Raw genomic sequence first — 26747 nt, 5'->3', positions numbered from 1 at the left:
AGGCAAGAAGATTGAGCTAAATAGAGAGACTTTGATTCAAAGATCAAAACAAAGCAAAACAAAGAGAGAGAGGATTGGGGTTGTGTCGCAGTATGATGTTCCTCCCTTCAATCCACAGTATTTGCTGCAAGGGAGGTTGGGGGAGGGAAGGAGGATTGGGTCAGTATTGAACATACCCAGGCTTCTTCCTTCTCCTTGTTCCTTAAACAATACAGTAGAACAACGTTTTCCATTTTATTTATCTTGTGTCCCTCATTTTCAGTAATCTCGAGATAACGTATACTGGGAGGAAAAACAAAACCAAAAAATGCACCCTGGCAGGATGTAAGTAGGTTAAAGCCAATACCATGCCATTTTATACTTACATTAAATAATCACACCAACAGGTGTTTGGGCTGCTGAAGAAGGTCGAGGGAAAGGTTCAGGGAGACAGAGACATTTTGCACTGATGTCTGAATGATGAAGCGAAGCTACCTTGAGGGGAGAATCCCTGCTGGAGAGAGCCATCTGTGGACAGGCCTTTGGCCAGGGTTGGGGGGAAAGGGGGGGTGTCTGGTACGGATGTAGAGAAGCTTCGACCTTAACCCAAGCAATGGGAAGCCACCTAACTTAAAGCAGGAGGATAAGATATTATATTGTGTTTAATCACAGCGTAAGAATTCCTTGATTGGGGCTGGCAAACCACAACAGGGTATGTTCCCGGTCTTTTGCTCCCAGGATAAAATTTTAAAATGGGGGCGGGGGGTTATAAATAAAAATAAAACTAGGGCATGCGGTGCAGACGTCAAAGCCTTTGGCTTTTTTGTGGCTTTGTGTGGGGGCTACCACTGTCCCAGGTTTCATTTTTGTTTGTTTCTTCCTTTGCCCAGCGGTCCCAACAGAGGCGTGCCGGGGAGGGAGGGTTTCCGGCGCTGCGGCGCGCCGGTTGGCCGTCAGCGTGACGCGTAGCGGCGTAGAACCGCGGGGCGGAAGTGGGGCGGGGTTGGTTAGAGGTAAGCGGCTCAGGATTGGGTGTTTGGCGATACTATGTTAATGAAGCTGCCAGCCCTGAAGTAAGTTTTCCAAAAGGCAGGAGCGTTGAAAGTGGTTTTTTTGTAGGTCTGGCAAGGGAAAGGCGTTCTGGAGGGAAGCTAAAAGTGTGCATTTATGTGAGCCGCTGTCCCCACAGGTAGGAGACCATCAGCGTAATATGTGTTCGTCTCAGGGAGGAAGCAAAGGTGGAGGCGGGTTGGTTAAGGCTATACTTTCAGGGATCATTTCTATAGTATGTTACTAGAGAAGCTTCTCTGACTGTGTAGAGCACCAGAAACCACGAGGAGGAGGCGTAGTGTTCCTTCCTGAGCGTGAAGCCGGCTCTCGGCGCTGCTTCAGTGCAGCTGCCGCTTGCCATTGATGATCGTTCCTGCTATTTCCTCGGAGATAGCAGGAGGGGAGGAACACAGTCTGAGTGGCTTCTGTTTTTAACTGAGGTTTTAAAAAGAGATGCAAAGCCTTTTCTTCTTAAGGGTTACTTGAGACTGCCAATAGGCTCTATTTTGGAGGACCTTCTGTGCAGCTGAGAAGGACATGGGTGGCCCTTTTGTCCGCTCGATGTATGTATGGGTTGAGTACAATTTTACTATGGCTTATTTGATTTTTCATGGCAATTAATAATTACTTTGTAATTCGGTGCAAATTGATGGTTCTTATCTCTTACTCTTGGGTTGTTTTCTTTCCCAGCATGTAGTTAGACCATTATCTTTCCTTAATCAGTCTTGCTTTCTACATAGAATAGCCTACCCTTGCTTTTTTTCTGGCGTCTTGTTGTATGGAGGATTGTTTTCCATCCTTTGACGTTCAGTTTGTGAATTTCTTTTTGAGTTAAATGTCCCTTGTATGCATCCTATTATTGGGTCTTGCTTCTGCCAACCTGTATCTTTTCACTGATGAATTCAGATCATTAACATTGATGGTTACAACTGATACATATTGACTTACTCTTAAAGAGTCAGGGTATTTTCCTTGTTGTTGGCTCCCATATGTTTTTCTCCTCCAACTGTTTACTTCTCCTGCTAGATTCCTTTTGTTGGGGCTCATGTAGCCTTATTATCATGTAGTCCTTATTATCTCTTTTTAGAATATCCTTCAGAACATTTTTGAGAGGTGATTTGGTGGTCATAAATTTCCTCAGATAATCTTTGTCATGGAAGTATCTTATTTGTCGCTCAATTTGTGTGGGGTTGGGGGGGTACAGGGGATCAAACTCACAACCTTGGCGCTTACCAAGCAAATGCTTGAACCACAATTTTGAAAGATAGTTTTGCAGGGTACATCAATCTGAGTTGAAATTTGTTGTCCTTTAGAACTTGGGAGTACTTCACACTCCGAGCTCTCCTTGACTTAAAGAGTTTGTGCCTAGAAGTCAGTTATAATTCTGATGAGCTTTCCTTATAGGTGATTTATTTCTTTTCTCTAACACAGCTTTTAGGAGTCTATTCTTGCATTGAATTTCTGGAATCTTGACTGTGAGATGCCTGGCTGTATTTTTTTTTATCATTGTTAATTGGAGTTCTCTGTGTGACTCATTTATCTGTATGTTAAATTCTTGGCACAGAAAAAAATTTTCTGTCATGATGTCTGTGAACATTTTTTGTCATTTGTGGTATGTTGTTTGTTCACTGACTCCAATTAATATTAAATTATTGTCTCATTTAGCAGTTTCTGGATTGATTTCTCATAGTCCCTTGATATTTCTAAGGAACTTCTTTTCTTGGTTGCTAACTGTAAAGCTGGAAAAATAAGGTACTTGCATGACAAAGAACAGCTGAAGAACTTCATGACTACCAAACCAACCCTGCAAAGAATACTGAAAGATATTCTAGATACGTATTGGAAAAAACCACTAAGCAAGGCAGACAGTTAAACAGAATGGAAAGGTAAAGACACAACAGCAGAAAGATAACATGTCAACAATAAACCACTATATAACAGTTATAACCATTAATGTAAATGGTCTCAATTCGCCAATTAAAAGACACAGACTGGCAGAATGGATCGAGAAACAACATCCAACCATATGCTGTCTACAGGAAACGCATCTAAGCCAAAAGGAAACTCACAGACTTGACCTGAGCCTCGGGAGACAGGAGGCCAGACTCGAGCAGGATCAGCTCTCAAAGTTTATTGCGTACAGCGAACCGGACCTAACAAGGTCCGCCACCCTCAACGTTGGTTCCTCTTCCGCCCGTTGGGGGCAGGAACAACCTCTTATAAGGGGAAGCAGTATCCAATCACAGAGAAGCGCGCCTAACAAGCTGATAGGCTAGCGTCACGGGTAACTGGGCAGATATGACAATTTGGCGGGCTTGTTCAGGCCGGGAAGAACCCGGAAGCAGGAAATGGGCGCCATCATAGGCGGCTTCCCACACAGACTGAAAGTAAAAGGATGGAAAACGATACTACATGCAACAGGACCCCCCCCCCAGAAAGTGAGGGGTAGCTATTCTGTTTACAGACAATGTGAACTTCAAACCAAGAATGATCCTAAGAGATAAAGAAGGTCAGTACATACTAGTTAGGGGAAAATAACAATCTTAAATATATATGCATTAAATTCCAGATCACCCAACTATACAAAGCAAGTATTTACAGAAATGAAAAATCAAATAAGCAAATAACACAATTATAACAGGACACCTTAACACACCATCGACACCAAGGGATAGGTCAACCAGACAGAAATCAGCAAAGAAATAACTGAATCACACCTGTGAACAAATGGACTTGATCGACATATACAGAGTGTTCCATCCAGCAACATCAGAATATACATTCTTCTCAGCAGTACATGGGACATTCTCTAAAACAGACCATATACTAGCACACAGAACATATTTAAGTAAAGATGCAAAACAGTTGAAATTATCCCATGCATGTTACCAGATCATATAGTGCCATGAAACTAGAAATTAATGATAAAAGAAACTGCAAAAACCCCACAAACACGTGGAAATTGGATAATATACTCTTGAGCAATCAGTGGGCCACAGGGGAAATTAAAGAAGAAATTAAACAATACCTTCAAGCAAACAAAAATACAATTACAACTTACAAATATAAAAATACAAATACAATCTGTGGGATGCAATGAAAGCGGCCCTCAGAGGAAAATTTATTGTTCTGAGTTCCCACATCAGGAAAACAGAACGAATACAAATAAACAACCTGATGCTATACCTCAAACATCTAAAAAAGAGCAAGTCAAGCCCAAAGCCAAAAGAAGGGAGGAAATTATAAAAATCAGAGTAGAAATTAATGCAACAGGGGGCTGGGGATGTAGCTCAGTGGCATAAGCGCCTGCCTTGCAAGCAGGCGGTCGTGAGTTCGATCCCTGGTACCGGTAAAAAGAAAAAAGAAAAAAAAAAGTGAAAAAAATTAAAAAAAAAAAAAAAGAAAGAAAGAAATTAATGCAACAGAGACTAAGAAAACAGCCGGGCGTGGTGGCTCACACCTGTAATCCCAGCACTGAGGCTGAGGTGGGAGGATCTTTGCGAGTTCAAGACCAGCCTGGGCTACAAAGTGAGCTGAAGGCCAGCCTGAACTGCATAGGGAGACTCTCAAAAAAAGAGTTAATGGGAAATCTCAAAAGGGTGAAACTGACATTCTCAAGCCTTCATTTATCTCTTAGGGAAGTATGCACAATTAGCCATTGTGAATTTTTAGCCCCCAACACATACTTCCAAAATTGGTACAGAGGTTTAGTGCAATCCTTGATCAAAATTCCAACAGCCTATCTCACAGAATTAGAGAAAAAAAATCCTAAAATTCATTTGGAACCAGAACAAGAGACCTGGAATAGCAAAGGCAATTCTGGACAACAAAGGCAAAGCAGGGGGCTGGCTTGAAGTTATACTACAAAACTACTGTGATAAAAACAGCATGAGACTGGCAAAAAACAAAAACCCCTAGAATCAGTGGAACAGATTGGAAGACATAAACAACTCTAGATGTACTTAGCCAATTTATCTTTGATAATGGTGCTAAACATTGTCACTGGAAGAAAGATGTAGCCTCTTTAACAAATGCTGCTGGCTTTCCACGTTCTAAAGATTAAAGCTAGACCCATACCTTTCGCTGAGGTGGGTTTGTGAACAACAATATAGGAATCCAAGCAGCCAAATTGATAAATTTGAAATTTACACTCGTATACAGAGAGACAGACAGACAGACAGACAGACACACACACACACACACACACACACACACACACACACACACCCACCCTGGTTTAGAGTCCAAACAAGTGGCACCAAACTGGAAACTTACAGAGCTTTTAAAAGAGAGAATCACAAAAAGACATCGTGTTGAAAACAGTTTAACTAGAATCTTACATTAGTTTTGGTTGACACATATATCCTGCTTCTTTGTTGAGCAGGTTAAGTTTTCTCCTGTGGGTACAGCTCATTCTGCTTTTCTCATGGAACTTATACCCTGAGTAACTTTCCATTTTCCTGGGTCAAATACAGGGCACTAGTTAAACGTGGGGCTCAAGATGGCATCAGTTATGTCAAGCTACAACATTCACTATGCACTACACTAGAACTGAAATGGATCAAAGATCTAAATATGCCATTCCACCCTGCCGTGGACCCAGCTGACTATGGACTGAAACCTCCAAACACTGTAAGCCAAATAAACCTTTTCTTCCTTAATTTTGAGTTTTTGGTATTTTGTCCCAGCAATGAGAGAAAAGTAAGACATTGTAAGGCATTGTGAGGAAGACAAGAAGGAAGGAAGTGGGTGCCCTGGACCCAGGAAGAACTGAAGTGCAAACTGAAGCAAAAGGAGGTAAAAAGAAAAATGTTAACAAAGAAAGCAGTGATCGCTAACAACACCTTCCCCCATGAGGTGGATTCATTATGAGAAGAGATGTTCAAACGTGGGGATGCACAGTCACGGTGCCAGTGACAGCTGGTGACTCTGGAGCCTCTGCACAGAGCCATGGCCGTGGAGGGGCGTGGTGGACGTGGAGGGCTGCACTGGCTGGTAGGGAGTGCAGAGGACTCAGTCCTTCTGTTGGGAAGGAGCAAGTAGCTGAGCTGGGAGCCATTCTGGAGATGGACCAGATAAATCCAAAACCCAAAACTACTACCAGCTTCCTTCAGCAGCTGTTACCTGGGAGCAGACCTGGGGAAACTGCTTGGACTATGGTGAGCCAAATGAGTCTGGTCTCAGGACAGGCCTGCAGAGATTATCCACTGCAGAGATTATTCCCCCATAAAGCAACTGCTGGCTTGCTGGGATAGAGCAGCAGCACAATTTGGAACTCTGTCTCCACAGGTTACCTACCAGTGAAACCAGCGAATCCTGGAAGTGGACTGTTTTTTCTTTTTCATTCTTGTTGTTGTTAGTTTTTGTTTTCCTTCTCCTTCACTGTTTACCTATGAGTGTGAAAGTGGCTCCTCAGCTCTCTGTGGATGTGGTTCTGTTCTGTTCTTTCCTTTTGCCTCTTCCATCTCTCTTTTCCTTCAGTCTTCTGCACCAGTTGACTCATGTTGGTGTGATTCCCCCTTTGCTGTCCAACCTTACTTATACTCTCTTTCTCTTTTAACCCCAAGGGCAAAATTGACACATTACTGACTTAACATACTGCATATAATTACCTGATTTGTTTTACATTTTGTTATATAATTACAGATCTCGTTCATATGGTTAAAAGTTGCAAATTATGTTAGCTCAGTTTGTTGTTTTCTATCTGTGTTCAATGCTATTGTTACCACTATAACTAAAACTGACAAAACTGTTCTAAACAGCTGTTGGCCCTGATAATCCATGATTGAGCTTAACTAAGGGTCAAAGAAAATACAGTGGCACAGTGCCACAAGACCCAGGGACTAAGCCAAACAAGCAACAACTTCTCATCTCCTGTGAACTGAAGAGGTAAGATCTTCCAACAGACTCGAAACTCCAAAACCAGCTATACTGGAAGATACCTCAGAGAAATAATAATCACCTAAGGGTCCTAAATACTACCAATAAAGTAACCCACCATAGGCAATTTACAAACATCACTCAAGGAATCAAACAAAAAAAGGGGGGGGGGAATAAAATGAGAAGACACAAGCAAAATGCAACCTCAGACATCCAGTTCATCAAAGACATGTCCAGAGGGCAATGAAGTGGGACAATTCAAAAGCCCCCCACTAGGTCTTTCTAAAGTGGAAACAACAAAGCAATTGAATGAGGCTCTGGAAAAAATTAAATCAGAAATAATCTCTCAGGTAAGTACAGAGATTACCAAAATACACACCGTGCTTAGCAATGTTAGAGCAGACACAGACAGAAAAATTGGACGAGCTTAAGAAAATTGTGGAAGCTCAGCACAGGAAAGAAATTGAATCTATAAAGCAGATTCAAGCTCATAGCCAGGAGAAGAAAAACTCCATTGAAGATATTCAAAGCAGATTAGGTCAATGAGACTTGGATCTGAGATATTGAAGACAGCTTTACAGTTAGCAACCAAGAAAAGAAGTTCCTTAGAAATATCAAGGGACTATGAGAAATCAATCCAGAAACTGCTAAATGAGACAATAATTTAATATTAATTGGAGTCAGTGAACAAACAACATACCACAAATGACAAAAAATGTTCACAGACATCATGACAGAAAATTTTTTTCTGTGCCAAGAATTTAACATACAGATAAATGAGTCACACAGAGAACTCCAATTAACAATGATAAAAAAAAATACAGCCAGGCATCTCACAGTCAAGATTCCAGAAATTCAATGCAAGAATAGACTCCTAAAAGCTGTGTTAGAGAAAAGAAATAAATCACCTATAAGGAAAGCTCATCAGAATTATAACTGACTTCTAGGCACAAACTCTTTAAGTCAAGGAGAGCTCGGAGTGTGAAGTACTCCCAAGTTCTAAAGGACAACAAATTTCAACTCAGATTGATGTACCCTGCAAAACTATCTTTCAAAATTGTGGTTCAAGCATTTGCTTGGTAAGCGCCAAGGTTGTGAGTTTGATCCCCTGTACCCCCCCAACCCCACACAAATTGAGCGACAAATAAGATACTTCCATGACAAAGATTATCTGAGGAAATTTATGACCACCAAATCACCTCTCAAAAATGTTCTGAAGGATATTCTAAAAAGAGATAATAAGGACTACATGATAATAAGGCTACATGAGCCCCAACAAAAGGAATCTAGCAGGAGAAGTAAACAGTTGGAGGAGAAAAACATATGGGAGCCAACAACAAGGAAAATACCCTGACTCTTTAAGAGTAAGTCAATATGTATCAGTTGTAACCATCAATGTTAATGATCTGAATTCATCAGTGAAAAGATACAGGTTGGCAGAAGCAAGACCCAATAATAGGATGCATACAAGGGACATTTAACTCAAAAAGAAATTCACAAACTGAACGTCAAAGGATGGAAAACAATCCTCCATACAACAAGACGCCAGAAAAAAAGCAAGGGTAGGCTATTCTATGTAGAAAGCAAGACTGATTAAGGAAAGATAATGGTCTAACTACATGCTGGGAAAGAAAACAACCCAAGAGTAAGAGATAAGAACCATCAATTTGCACCGAATTACAAAATAATTATTAATTGCCATGAAAAATCAAATAAGCCATAGTAAAATTGTACTCAACCCATACATACATCGAGCGGACAAAAGGGCCACCCATGTCCTTCTCAGCTGCACAGAAGGTCCTCCAAAATAGAGCCTATTGGCAGTCTCAAGTAACCCTTAAGAAGAAAAGGCTTTGCATCTCTTTTTAAAACCTCAGTTAAAAACAGAAGCCACTCAGACTGTGTTCCTCCCCTCCTGCTATCTCCGAGGAAATAGCAGGAACGATCATCAATGGCAAGCGGCAGCTGCACTGAAGCAGCGCCGAGAGCCGGCTTCACGCTCAGGAAGGAACACTACGCCTCCTCCTCGTGGTTTCTGGTGCTCTACACAGTCAGAGAAGCTTCTCTAGTAACATACTATAGAAATGATCCCTGAAAGTATAGCCTTAACCAACCCGCCTCCACCTTTGCTTCCTCCCTGAGACGAACACATATTACGCTGATGGTCTCCTACCTGTGGGGACAGCGGCTCACATAAATGCACACTTTTAGCTTCCCTCCAGAACGCCTTTCCCTTGCCAGACCTACAAAAAAACCACTTTCAACGCTCCTGCCTTTTGGAAAACTTACTTCAGGGCTGGCAGCTTCATTAACATAGTATCGCCAAACACCCAATCCTGAGCCGCTTACCTCTAACCAACCCCGCCCCACTTCCGCCCCGCGGTTCTACGCCGCTACGCGTCACGCTGACGGCCAACCGGCGCGCCGCAGCGCCGGAAACCCTCCCTCCCCGGCACGCCTCTGTTGGGACCGCTGGGCAAAGGAAGAAACAAACAAAAATGAAACCTGGGACAGTGGTAGCCCCCACACAAAGCCACAAAAAAGCCAAAGGCTTTGACGTCTGCACCGCATGCCCTAGTTTTATTTTTATTTATAACCCCCCGCCCCCATTTTAAAATTTTATCCTGGGAGCAAAAGACCGGGAACATACCCTGTTGTGGTTTGCCAGCCCCAATCAAGGAATTCTTACGCTGTGATTAAACACAATATAATATCTTATCCTCCTGCTTTAAGTTAGGTGGCTTCCCATTGCTTGGGTTAAGGTCGAAGCTTCTCTACATCCGTACCAGACACCCCCCCTTTCCCCCCAACCCTGGCCAAAGGCCTGTCCACAGATGGCTCTCTCCAGCAGGGATTCTCCCCTCAAGGTAGCTTCGCTTCATCATTCAGACATCAGTGCAAAATGTCTCTGTCTCCCTGAACCTTTCCCTCGACCTTCTTCAGCAGCCCAAACACCTGTTGGTGTGATTATTTAATGTAAGTATAAAATGGCATGGTATTGGCTTTAACCTACTTACATCCTGCCAGGGTGCATTTTTTGGTTTTGTTTTTCCTCCCAGTATACGTTATCTCGAGATTACTGAAAATGAGGGACACAAGATAAATAAAATGGAAAACGTTGTTCTACTGTATTGTTTAAGGAACAAGGAGAAGGAAGAAGCCTGGGTATGTTCAATACTGACCCAATCCTCCTTCCCTCCCCCAACCTCCCTTGCAGCAAATACTGTGGATTGAAGGGAGGAACATCATACTGCGACACAACCCCAATCCTCTCTCTCTTTGTTTTGCTTTGTTTTGATCTTTGAATCAAAGTCTCTCTATTTAGCTCAATCTTCTTGCCTCAGTCGGTGCAAAACCCTGTTTAAAAAAAAAAAAAAAAAGAACAGGACTCCTTCCTGCCTCAGCCTCCCAAAGCACTGGGATTACAGGCATGACTATCACTGAGAGCTCAGATGTAATTTTCTTAGTAAGAGGCGTTCATCTGTAATCCCAGCTACCAGGGAGGCTGACACAGTAGGATAAAATGATCAAAGCTAGCTTGTGGAATTGAGTGAGATGCTGATTCAAAATAGAATTGTTTTTAAAAGGCCTGGGAGTGCAGGTCAGTGGTGGTAGAACGTTTGTGCAAGGTAGGTAGGTCCTAGGTGCTCACGCATCACCAAAACCAAAAAACACTGTGAGGTCGGTCGGTCGGTCGGTCGGTCGAGTGACAAGGACGTACCCGCGATCTATGACTAAACACAGAACCCAACCATACTGAAAGCTTACAGAAACTCTCTAACTACAAGTTAACATTTAATGCACGAGGCTATTGTTTTTCCGTTTTTGAGACCAGGCCTCAGTCAGGCTGGCCTGGAACGCCCTAGCACCCCTCCCAGTCCTCCCAAAGGAAACACACTTTACACGTAGTGATCACACTGTACCCGCGACTAAGCACCCGAGTAGGACAAGAAACGCTCCACGAGAAAAAGAAATGCGTACAGTCAGAAACAGTCAGTTATAGAAAAGTAAAAAGAAGTAAAACGAAAGAGGAAAGTTACAGGAGAGAATAGAAATAGCTCTACTTTTGGCAACCGTCAGGTCAGGGGAAAGCGCGAACGCAGTCCCCCACTACCACAAATTATGCAGTCGAGTTTCCCACATTTGGGGAAATCGCAGGGGTCAGCACATCCGGAGTGCAATGGATAAGCCTCGCCCTGGGAAAACCACCTTCGTGATCATGGTATCTCCCCTGCCAGGTAAGTATGAGTTGGCAACCTCGTGCCACACTCACCCTCCTCGCACACTCCTCATCTACTCACGGTCACTACCCTCACACCTCCCCCACGCCTTCCCCCGCAAACCACACGCTGCTTCCCACCACGACCCCCGCACTCCTTGCACCGGGGACACGCCCGGGATACGCGGCTGCGGGAACCACGCGCTGGAACCGGCAGCCACTGCGTGACATCTGCATGTCCCCGCCTCTTGTGGTGACGCCCTCCGCGGCGACGAGCCTTCCGCCGGCGTCGCCCTCCCGGAAGGAGGTGACGCCGCGGCGGCGGGCAGCACAGTGAGTTTTCCTGGCTCTGAATCGCTGCCGCCTCCGCAGCCGCACCCGGGTAATCCTCCGTCTGTTTCCATTTCCCAAGACGTACGGCGCGAATTAATACGCCCCGAGCTCACCGGCTGGCCGAGGTTTCTGTGAGGGCTGAACGCGTGCCCAGCAGCCCAGATCCGCCAGCCCCTCCCCGACCCTCCGGCCCGAACTGCAGCCGCGGCCCGGGCAGGGCAGGGCAGCCGGCTTCACACCGGCATCTTCTGATGCCAAGAGAACCGCATCCGTCGCCTGTTTGCTAACAATCCGAAGACCTGTCCTTTCTTCTTAGGAATAGAGGACGCACTGCGTTTCCCTTTCTGCATCACTGGCTAATGCTCCGGGTTCCGTTTAGCATCAACCGTTATTTACTGTCACAGACGTTGGCCGTTATTTGCTTTTTGTTCTCTGTGTTTTTCTTGGGAAAACCTTTGTTTAATATGTTTGGAGAGACAGTGGGGTTTGTTGCTGCTGTTCTGTTCTCCTCAACAAGGTCACTATCATGGGCGAATGACAGACAACTTTCCAACATGAAGCCAGGGGCGGCACCGGCCTATAATCTCAGCTACTTGATTTTGTTACTGGTTTGTTTCAGTAGGGCGGGAGGGTGGTACCTCAGGGCCTTGTGTATGCGCGAAACAAGTGACAAAGGTAGGAAGTTCAAAACGTCAACATACAGTAACTTCTCTACCTGCAAGAGGTTGGCTCCTGCGAGTGGAATGCGTCGTGGGAGTTACGTCAAAAGCTTCCAGCTCTACACACACACAAGAGTCAGGAAATAACAGCCCTCTTTCTCCTGAAGTCACACACACTATACGGGCTCACCTGACCAACCACGACTTCAGCATGACCCCCCCGCTAAACCAACTAAGTACGCCATACAAACCAAAGAGACAAACGAAGTGAAACAACCAACAGCCGTGCGGAAAAGCCTAACTTTGGAACCAAATCGCCAGGGGAAAGCGCGAACGCAGTCCCCCACTACCACAAATTATGCAGTCGAGTTTCCCGCATTTGGGGAAATCGCAGGGGTCAGCACATCCGGAGTGCAATGGATGAGCCTCACCCTGGGAAAACCACCTTCGTGATCATGGTATCTCCCCTGCCAGGTAAGTATGACTCGAGCCCCCACCCGCCCCACTACCCCAACTCACACGCCTCACTCTTACATTCCGGTCGCTCCTCACTCCGCTACAACTCACCCGTGCGCACACGCTCACAGCCAAAACACAGCAAGAGGGCCCGCGGCTCACCACCTACTGGCATACTTCACCTGCTACACACCCCGATCCCTGCCAGGGAACGCGCTTCCACAATGCACCGAGACCGTTCATCTGCATAACGCCGCCCGCTCCCCCGCCTTGCGCCGCCCGCGCGCCAGCCGCCCTCCGCCCCAGCCCGGCTCCCCACCCCGGGCTCCTCAGGCTCGCGCTCGCCCCAGCCGCACCTACCGGGCTGTTTTCCTCCCCCACACCCGTCCCGTTTCCAGTCCTGGGCGTGCGTGCCCCGAGACCTTCCTTCCAGAGACAAGAGACAGCCCCCCTCCGCAGAAATGGCCGTGAGGAGTTTTCGGTCGCCAGGAGACCTACCTCCTCTCGCACTCCCGCCACGCCGACCGACCTTCCGCGGCCGCCCCGCACCATCCCCGTCTGTTGCGAGGAGGAGGGCGGCCGGGCCGTGCAAGCTGGGCAGCTGCCGAAGAGCGGGACCCGCGGAGGCGCGCGGGGAGAGGAGCTGCTTTCCACCTTCAGGATCCCATGCCCCTAAGCCAGACAGTTCCAGGCCCCGAGATCCGCTCTGCAATTCACGTTTGCTTGACCAAACCTTAATTAAGAAGCTTTTCCTGGATTTCTCCGTATACTGCCTTCTGAACTCCAATTTGAAGCAAAGAACCCTGTTAGCCAGAACAAACCACCACCACCCCTGCCTTTCCCCACCTATCTCGGGTGTAAGGTCACCGCCCCCTTGTCCCGTGTGTTTAACTAGCTTTCCCACGGCTGACAATAAATTCCTGACTTACCCCCACTGTATTTACAACTACAAAGAAACTGTCTCCCCCATTACAGTGGTCTCTAAACCCAGCACTATGGTCCTGGTCCTGAATAAAATCAAGCCTTAATGTGCCTTAACAAATATCACTGAATAATACTTTTCTTCCTTTAACTGGCACACTGGGGTTAATCTGCTCAAGCTTACTCACCCAGTAAGTCGCAGTGACACCCTAATTTGGACTCAGTAATCTGCTTCAGGAGCACACACTTGGCTTTTGCCTCCTCCACCCTATTATAGCTGTCCCTCCCCTTTCTCTCTTCAACAGTAATCACCTTTCACATGTTTCTTAAAATGTATGTATGTATGTATTTTTGGTACCGGGAATTGCATTCAGGACCTGGCACTTGCCAGGCAGGTGCTTATGCCACTGAGTCCTATCTTGCATGCATGCGCACATGCATCGTGTTCAAACCTAAGGCTTTGTGCACACTAGGCCAAGTGCTCTACCACTAACCTACATCCCCAGCCCTGCCACTGGCATTCTAACAAACCACTTTAGAAAGAACTATATAAACCTGGCATTGTGACCTATGCTTGTAATCCCAGTGCTCTGACGTTAACAAGGCTATCAAATGCAAAGCCAGCCTGAGCAACTGAGCAATTTAGCGAAATCCTGTCTCGAAATAAGAAATAAAAAAGGGCTGGCACGTAGTTTGGTTGCAAAGATGGTGGGTTTAACCTCTAGCCTCACACACTCACACACAGACACACACCCAAGAGAGTGAAAGAAAGGAGGTTGCACTCGCAGCTCAGTGAGTGCTTGGTTGGCATGCATAAGGCCCTATAAATTCAGTCCCCTACTGAAATAGAAAAAAAGAAAGTAAATATACTATATTATAATCAGAGTGGGCACTGATTCTGTCCCATCCTTGCCTAGCTCTCAAAGTTAGGGCGACAGGATGAAGAAATAAAGATGAGACTATACAGAAAGCTGAGGTCAGGTGGAGCCCTCTCTCCAGCTAAGAGGAAAAGGAACAACTCTAAGCAATGCAGCCTGTTTAGTTATGCGATTTCCTAGGTTGGTGTCACCTGACACCGCTTTGCCTAGTAACCCTAATCTGGAGCAGCTTGCTTTTCTCCTAGGCCTTGCTTCACGACTTCCACCCCCCCCCCCCCTCCTGGGATCAGTTTCAGGGCTCCCCACAGCTTCAACAATTGTAACATTTGTAACAGTGCCTCTTTAAAAAAAAAAAAAAAAAAAAATAGTGCCTCTCAACTATACGAAAATACTGAATTTCAATATGGTATTTTCCACATATGCATCTAAAATGTTTTCCTTGTTTTTATTTTTCGGTTGGTTTGCGGTTTGGGTCGGGGTAGGGGTCTGTTTTGTTCTGGTTTTCGAGCCCGGGTCTCCCTATGTAGCCCAGGCTGACCCGGAACTCACAGTGATTCTCCTGCCTCAGCCTCCCAAGTGCTTGGAATTACAGGTGTGAACCACCACTGTCTAAAACACCAGCACTTTGATCACACTCCCCCCCCACCAACCTATATAGTCCCTTCCTCTTGTCTTAACAGTCTGAGTGAGACCTTGTACTTTCATGTCATCTCTTTTAGAGTCTACTTATTTGAGAAATAACACTTGTTTTTCTGAGTTCTGTTTTCTGAGTTTTCTTTCAGTCCCATCAAACTTTCTACAAATGATGTGATTTCATTCTTCTTTACCGATAATACCCTATTGTATGTATATACCACATTTTCTTTACCCATTTATTTGCTGATACGGATACCTAAATTTGTTCCCTATCTCATCTGCTGTGCATTGGGCTACAATAGATACGTGGGAAGGACCTTGTTTTAATCCCACAGTATGGCAAAAACAAACAAACAAACAAAAACACATCGTATCTCTACAAAATGCTGACTTTAATTCCTTCAGGCATTTATACCAAGGAGTAGTACACCCAGGTCACATGATAGTTCTATTTTTATATATAGTTTTATCACATGTGTGGTTTACTTTGGTTTGAATTTAGGACCTCCGCACTGACCTACATCCTCAGCCCTTTTCATTTTGTGACGAGGTCCCACTGAGTTCCTAAATTACCCAAGCCGAACCCAAACTTGCAAGCCTCCTGCCTCAGTCACCCACAGTGTTAGGATTACAAGCACACACCACCACATCCTGCAGTGTACATCTTTTTTTGTGGTTGGGATGTTTGGTTACTGTATTACAGGTTTTACCTGAAAGTCTCAGCTGTCTTGAACTCACCATGCAGCCAGGCCTCAAACTCAGGGCAGCCCTCCTGCCTCAGCCTCCCAAGTGCTGGGATGATGGGTGCACCCCAACACGCCAGGCTCTGTTTTGTTTTTGAGACTGAGGTGAGGGTGATATCACTGGGTTGGCCAGGCTTACCTTCAACTGTTGATCCTCCTGCCTCAGTCTCCAAAGTAGCTAGGGTTCCTGGCTTGTGCCACGACACCTGCCTAGAACCACTACATGCACACACATAGCAAATAATTGTTACCTGTGGCTACATTGGGCCATGGGAACTGGAGTGACTGCACATGGGCAAGGGGGGATTTTTCATGGTAATGAAAATATTCTCAAACTGGATTTTGGCAGATAAATATACCAAAAAACATCGGGATTACACAGTGGGTACATGTTATGCTGTCTAAATTATACCTGTCTAAAGCTGTGAAAATGAGCCCCCTCCCCATGAAGAGCTCTTATCTTTAGAGGAAAACTTTGAATTAATAATGGATGAAATAGGCCAGGGATTTAGCTCAGTGGCATAAGTGCCTGCTTGGCAAAGGCGAGATCGTGAGTTCGATCCCTGGCACCAAAAAAAAAAAAAAAAAAAAAAAAGGATGAAATATCCCTATCCAAAAATCAAATCTTTTTTTTTTTTTCAGATACGAAATGTAAGAGCTGACATAACACAAAAATATTTGGACTTTGGAACACTTCGGATTTTCAGGTTGAGGACGTTCAACCAATAAAGTGCATGCAAATATTCCAAAATACAAAAGAACCCCCCAAAACAAAAAACAAACCCTTCAAATCTGAACACTTCTTATTCCAAGCATTTCCGATAAGGAATACTCAAGCTGGAATACGGAATTTGCTTCAAAAAGTGGGGTGGGTACGGAGAGACAGAAGTCTACTGCAATTGATTTTTGCTGCAACTGGAATGGTCAAATGGGAACACCCAAAATTATGCTGTTTTACTTACACTAGAAATCTCTGGTACTGTAATTTTAAAAAGAGAAAAGTTAAGGAAACCACACCTACCCTCCTCACTGTTCTGAGTACAGTCCTTTCATGGGTTGATACTCCTTCGACCCCTCTACCTGTGAATGGGAGTCAACCCAGAGGAGGAAGCAAAGAGGGAAGACAGCTCCTTGCATTCCATTTTTCGGTAAGTGAAAAAGTAGGAAAGGAGGAAAACACCGGATTTAGAGGTCATCTTCTTCTCCTTTCCTTCCTCTCAAATCCCACATCCAAACCCACCAGCATGTCTTGTTATTTCCTTAAAAATAAACTTGGAACCCGCTCCCCTCTTGCCACCTTCAGTGCTACCGCTGTGAATAAGCCTTTCTGGGCGGCTCCTACCCACGAGACTGCCAAGCCCCCCTCTCTACTTTGGCCCTCGTTCCCTCAGTCTGTCAGCCCAGCCGCCAGAGGGGGCCTGCCAAGCCCGACACCATCAGCCAGGTGGTGACACCTTCCTGCTCAAAGCCCTCCACACTAACCTCACCCAGACTAGGAGGGAACAGAAGACGGAATCGTTCCCTATTTATTCTTTGAAGCTAACGTTATTCTCACGATTAAGCCAGAGACGCACCAAGTAAAAAGTACAGGCCGTTGCGCCTCACAGACATAGACACAAAATTATTTTTAAAACAACCAACACAGCCGGGGACATCGCTCAGCGGCACCGCGCCGGCCGGCAAGCGCGAGGTGGCCAGCTCCGTCCCCGGTACCAAAACAAAACCAAACCAGGCGGCTTAATCCGGCGGCAGCACGAAAGAGTTAGACATCCATCGTGACCCTGCGGGACGCATCCCAGGAATGTTAAACGCTGGTTTAACATTAGAAAACAAATCCGTGTAACCCAGCAGATCAGCAGATTACTAAGAAATGGACCGGGGACGGGCGGGTGGGGGGGACCACAGCAGTTAACCAAATTCAACACCCACATTAGGATTACGGGGATGAATCTCGCGGGGCCCGGGGGACGCCTGGAGCATCGCCGAAACGCAGGCCTGCGCCGGGAGGGCGGGCCACAGGGGTCCTCCCGCCCCCGGGACCTCCCCGTCCGGTGCTCACGCCCCGGGCCCTGCTTCCCGCCGCCGCGAAACCAGCCTGCCGAGCGGCTTTCCGCTCCGTGGCCCCAGGGCTGGCCGGGCGGGACGCGCCCGCCTCGGCTCGGCTCGGAGCCAGCCCACCACGGATGGATCCCGCCTAATCCTGGGCCAGAGAAACTACTTCCTCCTCGACTTGTGGGCGTCCGGTATTTTGTGCCAGCAACCAGAAACCTAATACAGCAAAGTAAGACCAGCTTCCTACACGGGATCTCCGAAAATCCCACAGGTAACATACGTCGCCATGAAGACTGGTGCTTGTTCTCCAGATTGAGGACGACGAAAGGGCCAGGATCAGAAGTGTGTGCCACCCCCACCTGGCCCAAATCCTAACTAGGAACTGAAGCAAAGCAGCACAAAATGAAAACAAAACAAAACACCTCACAGGGTCCCCATTTCCACACCCGGAGTGCCATACATGACGCTCACCACTGGAAACCCCCTTCATGATCGCAGTCGCCCCTCCCAAACAAGAGTAGGCTGTATGCAGGGCCTACCTCACACCCACCACTACGCAATACCACAAGCACAGGGTCACCCAGCTGCCTTTTCACAGGTGTTTCTAAAATCCAGGACAGGGCCACCTCAGAATCCATTCTGCAAGACACTCCTGGGTCCCTGTAGGCTTGCTTTGTTTTTGTTTTTTTAGACAGGGCCTCACCATGTAGGGCAGGCTAGCCTCCAACTCCAGGCAGTCCTCCTGCCTCAGCCTTCCAAGTGCCTGCACTCCCACATCCAGCCCCCTCGACCCTTCATAGACCGCACAAACAGCACAAATACAGTCTCAGGCACTGGCTAACACAGTAGTTGACATAGTCTGCACCCACATAATTAACAGAACACCGCTAATAAAAGCACACCCTCTCCGCTAAGCTAATAAAGTTACACTTTCCAATTTAACAGTGTATTTCAAAGCTCTCTCCAAGATCACACCCCAGCCACCCCGCTGTTTCCCTAGTCTTTCATTTTTATGGAAGGACTCACCTGGTAGTCTCTCCTCTACCAAAATAAATTAGACAGGGTTTTTAAATCTTTAAGATACAAAGAAATTATGCTGTTTTCAAACAGCTTATTAAAGATTAACAAGCAACATCTGAGAACATACAGGTGTCTGAAGGGAAAGAAAAAAAATCGGGTCAAGAGGGAAGGGATTCTGTGATGGCAGTAGAGGCTACTTCACACATCTGCCATACACACGAGTCATAAAATTCTTGGGCTTTTAATTTATTTAATTTCAGTATCCATTTATCTATTTTTTCCAATTGAATGCAGGGAGTTGGCACTACATTCCAGCCACAGCCCTTTAGTTATTATTATTATTGTTATTAATTTATGTATTTTACTTTGTGATAGGGGCCCCCTATGCTGCCTAGGCTGTCCTTGAACTCGTGATCTATCTGCCCCAGCCTCACAAGTAGCTAGGTTACAGGCATGCCCCACCACGCCTGATTCCAGACCTGATCTTCTGACAGCCCGCTGGTTATATACTTTCTCCCTGAAATAAATTATTATCTCTTACACACACGCCTATACACATACATATATATACAGTCAGTCTATAAAGAAAACATTGTTTTGTGTGAAATAAGTGTTAGACACTTTGAAATCTGGTTGAGACCTACTCATGTAAATGACAAAGACTATCTACCTACCTACCTACCTACCTACCTACCTACCTATCTACCTATCACTGTTACCACCAAACAGTTATCAAATGCCAAATGTCAGTTTTGGAAGTTTTCTGTCACGCAGTGGTTTCTTACTACTAATAACACAGATGGAACAGGTCTGCCTTTTAGGGCAAAAAAGGGTGACTGTCCTCCACCTCTTGTCACTTGTAACAGGTTAGCAAAAAAACGTTACTGGCTCGGTGTGGTGGCACATGCCCATAATCTCAGGACTTGGGAGGCTGAGGCAGGAGGATCAACACAAGGTGGAGCATGGCTTCGGCTCCTCAGTGAGTTTAAGGCCAGTCCAGGCTACACAGCGACACCCTGTCTCAAAACCAACCAACCAACCAACCAACCAACGAACCAAAAAGCAAAAAGCAAAACAAAATAGCCGGGCACGCTAGTGCATGCCTCTAATCTCAGCACTCAGGAACCCGAGGCCTCCAACCCTGAGTTGGAGGCCAGCCTGGGCTGCAGAATGAGTTCACAATCAGCCTGAATTAGCAAGACCCTGTTGCAAAACACTAACAAAACTGATATCCTCAGAGATGCCCTGCAGATCTTACTATCCTTGAAGGGTGCCACAGCATCTCTCTGATTAGAAAAACACAAGTAGCTGGACACGGTGGCACATGCCCATAATCCTAGGGTTCTGGAGGCTGAGGCAGGAGGATCACAAATTTGAGCACAGCTTGGGCACTCAATGAGACTTCCAATGTTGTTTTAAAATTAAATACAACAACAAAAACAAACAGTATCAAAAAGGGCTTGGGATGTAGCTCAGTGCAAAGGCCCGGGGTTCATCTGGTAGTATACCACACATGCACGGACACGCATGCACAGAGACACACAACCAGGCAGGAAGAAACAGAGATACAGAGACAGAGACAGACAGAGAAACATATTTATTAAATACTAACACACTTAGCAAGGAAAAACTGGAAAAGTATTTTAATTCATGGAGTAACTCTACTGCCACAAGCAGGATCCCACTGATCATTCTCCTTTATGAACAAACACACAGCACCATTCTAGCTAAGTATCTCAAATATTCATAAACTGAAGCTAGTAGGATATTGAAAGAACAACAGATGTGGTGGACCACCTCTGTAATCCCAGCACTCTCGGTGGCTGGGCCAGCAAGAGTATCGAGTTCACGCCCGGAACACGAAACGCAGCCACCTAGCGAGAACTCATCTCAAACTAAGAAATAAAAATAAAAAAGGGCTGGAGACAGCTCATTGCAAACGCCCTGGGTTCAAGCCCCACTACCACAAGACAAACAAAAGAGACACAGCCACACAAAGAGGTTTTATATCAGATCCGCAGGACCGAAGTACATAAAGTATACAAAAGACAAACGATTTCATATAGATGGAAAAAAGGATCGATCACTCCACGAGGATCCCTAAATTAGCTCTCCAGTAGGAAGAAGGAAAAAACACTTCCTTTCTAAGTGTGTGCGTGTGCACGCATTGACCTTGCTCAGGTTAAATCATCCTTTTTCTTTTTTTTAAATCAGATAACGTATTCAGATGTAAATCTAAGTCACGTGCTGAAAAATGCGAATAAAAAATTATGTTTGATAGGACTCTCTATGCACGTTACCCAAGCAGAATTAAACACAAAATTTGACTAGGTCATATACAGAAAATCATCCCAAAGCAGAAAACCTCATAAAGCAAAGTTCGGCAAAGTGGAAACATACTTGTAATGCACAGATTTGGCTACAGCCTGTATAACCGAATACATATAAGGCAGCAGTAGGGCTAAGACTATGATTTTGTTTAGTTTTATTTTGTTTCCGTTTTGTTGAGGCAGGATGTCCTCTTGCCTCCAACTCCTCAGCTCAAGGTGCCCTCTTCCTGCCAGCTCAACAACATGGATTTTTTTTTTTTTGTTTGGTCTTTTTCTTTGTTTGAGGGTCTCACTGTGTGGTTCAGGCTGCCCTCGAGCCCACTTTGTAGCCCAGGCTGGTCTCAAACTTGCAACAATCCTCCTGCCTCAGCTTCCCGAGTGCTGGGATTATAGGCATGAACAGCCACGCCTGGCTAACAACATGGATTCCGATGCTAGAAGGAACTGAGAGGAACACCTGGTCTACACTAAGCGTAATACACGTCAGCTGGTGTTTGTGATGCTTAAAAAAACATAGACCTATGGTGAACAAGTATTCAAGAGAAGCCCAACTAAAAAGTAGTTAAACAGCTGGGTGAGATGATGCACGCTACAATTCCAGCTACTTAGGAAATCGAGACCAGAGGATCAAGAGATTGATGCAAGCCTGGGAAACTTAACAAGATCCCATTTCAAAATTAAACTTCAGAAAGCCCTGAGGATACAGCTCGGCGGGACAGTGCTGGTCCAACATTTGCAAGGGTCTAGGTTCAATCCCCAGTACTACTACCACTATTACTACTACTAGTACTACTACATACACACACACATACACACACACACACAGAGGTGGCAAAAGATACACTGTCATGCTCATAGCAGTATTGTTTGCAATCTCTTGATAGAAACAACCAAATGCCCATCCACAGAACAATGGCTAAACAAAATGTGGACTGGTGCTTGGCCTGAAGGCCAGTCAAAAAATCTCTTGACTCAGCATGGGTCAAGATCTGGATTGGAGCCTCAGCACCACAAAGACAAAAAAACGAATGTAGAAATGAGTACAACGGAGTACAATTCAGTGATAAAAAGAAAGGAAATTCTAGCGCCTGCCTTGCAAGCAGGTAGTTGTGAGTTCGATCCATGGTCGGGGGGGGGGGGGGGGGACAAAGGAAATTCTGAAACTTGCTACAACAGCCATGAATCTTGAGGAAATTAAGCCAGGTGAAACACAACAGTCACAGAATACCACACACATGGCTTGGAGAGCTCAAGCCCATGGAACATAGAACAGCGGTGCTTCCCGCAGCCCGAGAGAAGAGCTACACTACACGTCTCAACAGAGAAAGAATGATGAGGGAGATTATATTAGGGAGCAAGTCAAAGGTGACAAACCTTAATGAAACTTAGCTGGGTAGCTACGGAGTCGACTAGTTTCCTACCACTCCACTGCTCACAAAACAAAATTCGAAGTGTGATCGGCTCCACCGGGTTTGAACAAACCCAACAGCTTCTGCTGACTGGCCACATGTCGTCTCCTTAACCCCAGAACCTGGTGGCTTTATGTGAGTCCCACCCAGAAACTACACGAGACTCATACCGTACATGATCTTACGCAAAAGACCAAGAAGCAATTATCATACTGTTAAGGCAAGCAATGTAGGCACTGAAACCACAATTTGACCTGTCCTACAAGAGTTTGCTGTCCTACAAGAGTTTGCCGACCTACCAAGCTGGGAAGAAACAGGTGGCCAGAAGTACTAAGAAAGCATACTAGGCTTTCTTGCTTGGTTCCATCTTTCTTTTGAGGTGTCTCTCCCCCTCAAAAAAAGACAACCTGGGGTTGAATGGTGGCTTCAGCTCAACTAAGGTCTGGGCTCTGGTGGCCCTGCGAGGAGCATCTGAAAGGAGAGGCAATTGCTACCCTGCCCAGCGCACATCGTGGCTATCCTCAGGACTCAAGGGGCTCTGATTTGCAACCGTTCGGTACTTTTCAGCTGGGAAGAACACGCGAGGCTAAGAACTAAGACCATTCACCCAAGGGTAAGGAGGGAGGGAACCACTTCCCCAGAGCCATCACGCTGCCCAGGCCAGGAAGCACTGGAGACACCTTGCAAACCCCCTCCCAACTGCCAGCAAGCCAACCAGAACAGAACCCCCCCCCGCGGGCATTTGTGAATCACTGACCTGCAGGCTCCAAGGCGCCTTCCCCACTCTGCACCTCAACAGGAAAGAGTCCAACCCAGGTCTCTCAGGAGTCAGGGAACCCAGGGCAGCACCCTGCTGGGTGGTTCCTTGCTTACTTTGCCAGCTGCTTCTCCGGTGAGGCCTGTTGTGAAGCACCTAGGGTCCCAGCGGCCTCCATGCTGCACCCTGGCAGCTGGAAGGCATGCGTGGGTGTGAGGAATGGATGTTGACGCCCACAATCCCACAATCCCTAGCGTGTGGGGGGGACGCGTGGTGGAGGGGGGATTTGGGTGGGGGGACGGGCGAGGAGGTTGGCTGGTTAGAAGAGTCAAGAGAGTGGAACCCCCGTCAGCCGTGGGCCGCTCCTCTGAAATCCCAGCACTGAGGCCTGAGGCAGAAGGGCAGGTTCGAAGTCAGACTGAGCAAGGCAGAGAGTTCCAGGCAAGCTGAGCTATGTAGTGAGTTCGAGGTCAACCTGGACAACAAAAGGAGGCCCTCTCTCAAAAGAAGAGGGGCTAAGGTGGGGGCCGGGGGGGGGGGAGACGCAATATGAGTGAGGAAAAGGGTGCTTTTTATTTTTTTATTTTAAAGGGAAAATAATAAAACCAAATTGCACAAGATAATTAGAGGGTAATCATGGTTTGAACACTGAGTACTGTTATCTTTATTTACTTGTAGTCATGTTGACATTGAGTTGTCCAAACAATATTAGCACAAACCTTTGTTTTCAATGAACTAAGAGAAATTACTAGTATAAGTGTTTTAACAATCGTATATAGATATTTCTTTGAGCTTCTCACACTAAGGAAGACAATATGATGCTTACACGGGCCAGCCTGATTTATTTCACTCATGAGTATGGGTCTCTAGTTGCGTCGATTTACCTACGAAAGCCCTGAGTTTATCCTTCTTTGTGGCTGAGAAGTACTCCGTTGTATAAAAAACACCGCGTCTTTTTTTTACCCCTTCTTCGGTTGATGGACATTTGGGTCGTTTCCAAGATCCAGCTGTTACAAATTGTGTTGCTATAAACGTGGGTGCACGTATATCGCTGTGGTACTGTGTTTTTAATTCTTCTGGGAAGATACTCAGCAGGGGAATAGCCGGGTCCAATGGGACCACCAATCCTAGCTTTTAAGGATTCTCTGAATGATGGCACCAATCTTACATCCCACCAACAGTGGAGAACCGTTCCTTTTCCCTCACAGCCCCCCGCCAGCATTTGTTATTGGGTGATTTCTTGATAATAGCCATTCTCTCTGGGTTGGGGGAATCTCAGCCTTGTTTTCATTTGTACATCTTGAATGACTAGTGACATTGAACGTTTTTCATGTATTGATGCATCTTAATTCTCATATGATGGCTTGCTGGACATTTCACACCAATAAATTAGTAACTGGCCAGTGTTCCTTTTCACTCTCGCTGTATCTACCCAGGGAGACCATGCCTATGAACAACTCCCAGGCTTCCAGGCAACGGGCCAGAGGCGAGAAGATGGGGAGCTGGCCTCCTGGGCCTGGTACTCCATCCTCTGCTCTCCATCTCTCTGTTGTCTGGATGTGTGTACATTTCCGGCCATCCCACAGCACGGGATATTGAACCCATGGAATCGCACGGGCTACATCCCCAGCCCTCTATACGGTTTTTTATTTTCAGACAAGGCCTCAGGCTCCCAAGTAGTCGGAGTGACAAGCATACACCATCACACCTGTCTGGATGCACATCTGATGGGAAATTCCCAGACAGAATTTTGAGGAATCAGGACATGACCCTCTGAACTCTGCAAAGGTGAGGATTTGCAGTGGCCCACCAAGGCACACTGGCCAGCACTGGCAGCCCTAGGCATTTGTTTCCCCAGCTTCATGCTTCAGGGCCATGTGCTGGCCCCAGTGGTCATGGTGACATCATGAAACAGCTCACTGGGGGGCTGGGGATTTAGCTCAGAGGCATAAGCGCCTGCCTTGCAAGCAGGCAGTCGTGAGTTCCATCCCCGGTACCAATAAAAAGGAAAAAGAAACAGCTCACTGGTTTTCTGGATGACGTGTGGTGAGGGACCCCTGTAATCCTAGCTAGCTGAGCAGGGGAGGCTTCAAGGCCATCCTGGACATTGTATCAAGACCGTGTCTCAAAACAAAAAATAACAAATAGCTCAAGGATAGCAACTTAGGTTCCATTTCCTGCGCGGGTATCGCCCACGCCCCAAACCAAAAAAGTTATCCGCAGATGTGGTTGCTAAAACATTTACAACTGCCTACTGAATGCTCTGAAGATTATCTCCTTTTATGTGCAAAGAATTCTTTTCTTCAGTGATGTCCAGTGTCTAGATGAGTGAAGCTATCTCTCATCTCGACGAGATTAAATAACTTTTTCTCATGCATGATAACAAGGTTAGGAAATAACGGAGCCGTGACAGAGAACTAGATGGTCTAATGTTTTGCTGTTCCAAGAGCCAACGGGATGGGCTTTCAAATGTAGAAAGCAAGGATTCATGTAGACACTAAAAAAGGAGTAGAAGTGTCTCTCTGTGTCTATCTCTTGGCAGTCCTAGGGGTTGAAGCCAGTCTACCGCTGAGGTACATCTCCAGCCCTCTCCCCTTTATTCTTTCTCTCCATACACGGCCTTCATAAATTGTCCGGGCTGTCCTCCAACTTGCAGTAATCCTACCTCAGCCTCTTGAAGGAGCTGGACATTTTTCTTATGAAAGTCACTGAAAGATGAAAAACCTCATTTTGTGGAGCACTGCAGTGTCTCTGTTGGCGGCACTGTTGCACCCTGAGGTACGTGAAAATCTCAGTAGGTATGATCACGCTCACTGTGCACGTTAATCCTATGACGGGCCCAGACCTCTGCTGTTCACTGCGGAAGGCAGAAGAGTATTTGATGGCTTTGTATTTTTCCTTTTGTACTTCTGGAGATAGAAACTAGGACCTCCTCGTGCTAGGCAAGAGCTCTTCTACTGAGCGACTTCAGCCTTTTAACACTTTAAAATTAAAATTAATGAAGAGAAACGGTTATTGCCATAGAATAGAAAACAGTCATTCAGGGGCTGGGGATTTAGCTCAGCGGCATAAGCAACTGCCTTGCAAGCAAGCAGTCGTGAGTTCGATCCCTGGTACCGGTAAAAACGAAAAAAGCAAAAAAAAAAAAAGAAGAAAACAGTCATTCAGTTAATGTGTTTCCCGGGTAGCTAATATATTGCATTTTCTGCCAGGACCTGGACATATGTCAGCGAACAAAGCAAAAATGATCCCTTGCCTTGTGGAGTTTATAGTTTGTAATACCAGGAGTAGAACATTTTCCTGGTTTGTAAGGTTGTTATACACTATGAAAAGGTTAGGATCCCTGTCAGGGCAAGAATGGGAGAAGAGCCGAGGAAGGCAGTAGCCTATGGAGGAGTCTTATACAGGTTCTGAAACTCATCTGT

The 26747-nt window shown here is 46.0% G+C and overlaps 4 non-coding genes across 4 annotated transcripts; 1 reads left to right on the top strand and 3 right to left on the bottom strand.

Moving 5' to 3' along the window:
* The first annotated feature begins 1234 nt into the window (after positions 1–1234).
* Positions 1235–1452, top strand: LOC134476602 (small nucleolar RNA U3). The gene has a single exon (XR_010048448.1). It is a non-coding gene; the product is annotated as a small nucleolar RNA U3 (small nucleolar RNA).
* A 7346-nt stretch (positions 1453–8798) lies between these two features.
* On the bottom strand, positions 8799–9016 carry LOC111756816 (small nucleolar RNA U3). The gene has a single exon (XR_002791228.1). It is a non-coding gene; the product is annotated as a small nucleolar RNA U3 (small nucleolar RNA).
* A 1975-nt stretch (positions 9017–10991) lies between these two features.
* Positions 10992–11155, bottom strand: LOC111756797 (U1 spliceosomal RNA). Its single transcript, XR_002791212.1, has one exon. It is a non-coding gene; the product is annotated as a U1 spliceosomal RNA (small nuclear RNA).
* Positions 11156–12438: 1283 nt separating this feature from the next.
* Positions 12439–12602, bottom strand: LOC111756802 (U1 spliceosomal RNA). The gene has a single exon (XR_002791216.1). It is a non-coding gene; the product is annotated as a U1 spliceosomal RNA (small nuclear RNA).
* Positions 12603–26747: the final 14145 nt, after the last annotated feature.

Source organism: Cavia porcellus, unplaced genomic scaffold (assembly GCF_034190915.1).
Source record: "Cavia porcellus strain 051 isolate PalLab524CR breed Dunkin Hartley unplaced genomic scaffold, mCavPor4.1 scaffold_6, whole genome shotgun sequence".
Taxonomy (NCBI): Eukaryota; Metazoa; Chordata; class Mammalia; order Rodentia; family Caviidae; genus Cavia; species Cavia porcellus.
Note: the sequence above shows the minus strand (reverse complement) of the source record. Positions and strands in the feature narration are given on the sequence as shown.